The following is a 4,731-nucleotide window of genomic DNA, read 5'->3' as shown; positions in this document are numbered from 1 at the left end:
TTGTTCAATTGTTAATATTATCACAATAGTCTATTGAGTGTTCAAAGACAAAAATACCCTTAAGTGTATTATACAATTACAAAAGAAGGTTTTGTTTAAAAGAAATTACTACCATTTAGTTAACAAATAAAAATCAAACACTTCTAACTTAAAATATCAAAATTAGCAAACTTCTCATATCTGTTTGCTCCAACACAGATAAAAATACTTTCACCTTTCATCTGCTCCAACCTCAAGATCTAAAAAATTCATCTAATGCGGTAGCTGAAAAAAATTATATCAATCTCAACAGATCAAGAAGTTTATAATACGCATATTTAATTTTGTTTTCCTTAAATTATTTTACATTTGAATAGATAAAATTTATTTCGACATATAATGTTAATGTAGATAGTTTTTTAATAGATCTGTGAAAAATTTTAAGCCTTTGACGAGAAAAAATTCATATGCATTAATACTGAAAAATTAATTTGCAAAAGTTTGGCGTGTTTATTCTGCCGACTGTCCAGTTAACAATTGAAAAAAATCCGACTGACAACCGGCTATTTATAATTTTTTTTATATGCTTCTTATATTTTCTTGCAATTAAAAATTCTTTTTCGTCATGCAGATATGATTGTAGTCCCAGTTTGTTACATTGGTAATTTCGAATTGGACGAAAGAGAACGATGGGTATGGAAATGGACGAGTGATAAACGTGGTGGTATCCTAATTTCCATAATAGAAACAACAATGTATGCAGAACTCTATAATGTTTTATAGAACAAGCTAAATGTCGATCTCTCTCAGTATGACATAGAATTGAAATTTAAATTCAGCGTTTAGGAAGTTTCGAGTCCACCTATGATGATTTCTTCTGATGCTGAAGTGAATTATATGTTTGCAATGAACAATAGGCACTTGACTTCTATTTGCATGACTTTAGTGAGAAAGGATGTCGTCGAAGGTGAACAAGTATAGATGGAGGGGATCACAATGCTAATGATTTTTGGGATACGGTCCAGATAGCTCGTGAAGATGTCCAGAGACAGTTACTCACAAAATTCCTTCCGTAGTTCACGACAATGAGTGTGAAAATTCAAATACTTTTACATAGGAGGATTTGATCACTTTATCCCAACAAAGACATGAGCGGGGTGGGACCTCAGGGGCTGGATCGAGTGAACCGTCCTCTAACTCCTCGCGTGTGGTTCTCGGTAGTGAAAATTTGTATGTCGAGCAACTATTTGAAACGAAAAAAGATTTGCAGGAAGCTGTGCATCTAATTGCGTTGAAATACAACTTTGAATTCAAAATGAAAAAATCGAACAATTCATTATGGACAATCGCCTGCGTAGACGACAGTTGCTGTTAGCGTTTGCGAGCTACGAAGATGAACACGAATGAGTGATTTGTAGTTTGCAAGTATAGACGGGAACATACTTTTGAAGTGGGATTACGTTGAAATGATCACAGCCAAGCTCGAGTTTGGTTTATTGGTCGACAGATAATGCACAAGTATCAGAACTCGCGTACGATCTATAGGCCATCGGACATCATTAACGACATCCCTCGAGAGTACATAGTAGTGTTCAGCTGCTAGAAGGCCTGGAAGGGCAAGGAATAAGCGTTTGAGGATTTAATGGGCTCTGCAGAGGAAAGCTATGCTGAATTGGCCAGGTATTGCCATAACATGGAGAAATTAGAAATAGCCGAAGTCAACAATCAATTTTATTAACGTATTTAATGGGATCCACAATATTTGAACTACATATTTCATCAATTTTTATCAAAATCTACTAAAAATTTGATTTTAATCTTCATCAAACACGAGCTAACTTCTTATACTGAGGGTGTACTGCAAGACCTCAAGGTCTATACAAGATACTTTCATGTACATAATGAGGGTGCATTGCAAAACTTTTAAGTCTATACATCATATTCTGATGACAGAATAGTTCACTGTTCGTTTTCCGTTTTGCTGTTGCTTTATTGAAGTTGGGGTTGAATTGTAGTAGAATATGTAATACGAGAAATAATATTATGAACAAGACTACACTAATTTGGGAAGTTAACCTTTTGCTAAAAAATAGTCATATCCTTGAGCTTCCCTTAACAAGATATGTTCTTGATCTTCAAAAGAATCCGATTTCCTTAGGAGAATTGGATAATGAATATGAGATTAAAGTCCATAAAGGATTAACCAAATTGAATCTCAATTCTAGAGAGATAATCTCTTTACCTAAAGTTAATGGCATCTACACACTACAAGCTCAACCATTAGTTGGAAATCTACTAGCGTTATTCTGATGATAAAACCATGATATGGCATAAAAGACTAGAATATGTTAGTGAAAAGGGATTGATGATTCTCAAGAAACCATGATGTTTAGGAAGGGATGTTATTAAGAGTTTAAAATTTTGTGAAAGTTGTGTCATTGAAAAACAAAACAAACTACATTTTAAAATTGGCATTCATAAATCTACATCAATACTTGATTACTTACATGCTGAATTGTGGGGTCTAGTATGAGTAACTACCCTAAGTGGATTTAGATTCTATCTACTAACTCTAGATAATTTTTCGAGGAAATTTTAGACCTTCCTTCGTATTACTGTTTTAAAGATTCTTCGTTTAACTTATACCCACACATTAAGATGATTTATTAAAGAAACTTAAAATCAAAGGGCCAAATAGAATTATACCCACACATTTAAATTCATTAAAATCATAGTTCATTTTAAGTTCCTTGAAACTCCCAATAAATATTGAATTTGCAATTGTGAAAGTTTATATTGATGATTTAAATTTAAATGGAACTCCTGAAAAGCTCAACAAAATTGAAGATTATTTGGAAATCGAATTTGAGATTAAAGATTTGGAAAAAAAATTAAATTCTATCGCGAGTTGTAGATTGAACATTTTTCAGAATTATTTGTACATCAATCTACTTATACAAAAAAAGTCTTCAAACATTTTTATATGGATAATGCACATCTATTAGCATCATCTATGGTTGTTCAAATAAATCATCAAATTTATTAACACATTGTTTTGAAATATTACATTGGGGATATACTACACTTATCATTTCCGCTATGGTTTAACAGCATGTTTAACTTTGTTTTCTAAAGTGCAGTGGCAGGATCATGAGGTTCAGGATTGGTTTGAACTTTCGCGTAATGCAAGAACGAGTAGGATATCTGCACTCTAGCTTAGCTGATCGGGGGGCTGTTGTTTGCTCACCACTGGGAGATGGAACCATATCCAATCAATGAGGCTGTTTAGTTCTTGAAGATTGTTCACATTTTGGTAGACTCTTGGCTTTGTTTGATTCGCCAGATTGAAAAATGCGATAGACAAGATCTTAGCATTCTGGAAAATGCTTCTCTGCCAGAAAAACGGCTGATAGAGGGCTTGACACCCTCTCACAACCGTTCGGGTCCACATGAATAAACAATTGAGAGGAAGAAGTGGTCCCACCCCTAAATGTGTGTGTAGGTCAGCCCTTCTATCATGTACTTTGTAACAGAGGAGCATGGTCCTAGCGTTCTTTTCTTTCTTGATAATGTTCAGACATATCCAATCCACTCTTGTGTGTTGATGAAAAATTTCTTGGTTCCCACGTCCCAGGCACTTGAGAGTATGGTTGAACAAACTATTTCCAATAACAGTAATTAACGCTCAAAGTCAATTCTTTTGTATGTGAATTTTTTCAAAAACATTCAAACAATTATTTATTACTTTATCATACATATTTGCACATGCCATAGACTTGCTTCAACGAAGGGGATCAATGAATTGACATTTTAGTGTTGTTAGTTTTCTGTTTCAGGTTATACAATGGAGTCTGGAAAATTCTATTCTTTGCGCGATTGGAACTCGATTGTGGTGATTGATTCTTGGGATTGCTGGAGGTTTTAGGACGAATAGTGGTGGTCCTAAAGTGACAAATCCGCATCTCACGTAATTTACGAACTCAGATTGGTTCGTTCTAGTATATTGGCTTATCCCAATTCAAATTTTAACATTAGCACGTCATCATATGGGATGACATTATGATTGTCGTTATCGTGTGGGGTAACATTGTTTGTGCTAAAAGTTTAGAAATTATTTGCTCTATTTGAAGTGTTGATTTAGCTGCAAGTTGGTAATTGCTTTTGTGCTTTAGTTATCATCTAGTCACTGTGTGAGACTACATTGCGTGAGAAGTTGAATTTATTTATTTTTTGTTAACATACCTTTTAGTTGCATTGAATACTATGTTAGAACACCTAGACTTGACACGTTTGAATATTCCATTGTTTAAGATTGTAAATTTTATGAAACCCTGAAAATTTAGGAAGGTGTATATTGCTACCTTAAGATTACTTTGTGTGACCAATTTTTATACTTTGGTTGTTCTTTTTCTCAAAATGTCTTCACATTTCGAAGTTCAAATTTTCAATGGGAAATGAGATTTTCAATTTGGCAACAAAAGATGAATGTGATTTTGGTTCAACAAAAGGTTTCAGAAGTCATAGACGACAAATTTTCTGTAAATTTGATAAAAGCACAAAAAGAAGAATATGATGAATTTGCTTACACTTCAATTATTTTATACCTATCTGACATTGTTTTAAGAAATTTCAAAAAACTTAGCTCAACAAAAAAACTTTAGCAAAAGTTGAAGGATTTATATTTGCTTAAGTTGACTCCTAATGAATTGTACTTGCTTGAACATTTTTTCAATTTTAAAATGGATCTTTAAA

Source organism: Olea europaea, unplaced genomic scaffold (genome assembly GCF_002742605.1).
Source record: "Olea europaea var. sylvestris unplaced genomic scaffold, O_europaea_v1 scaffold2058, whole genome shotgun sequence".
In the NCBI taxonomy this organism is placed as follows: Eukaryota; Viridiplantae; Streptophyta; class Magnoliopsida; order Lamiales; family Oleaceae; genus Olea; species Olea europaea.
Note: the sequence above shows the minus strand (reverse complement) of the source record.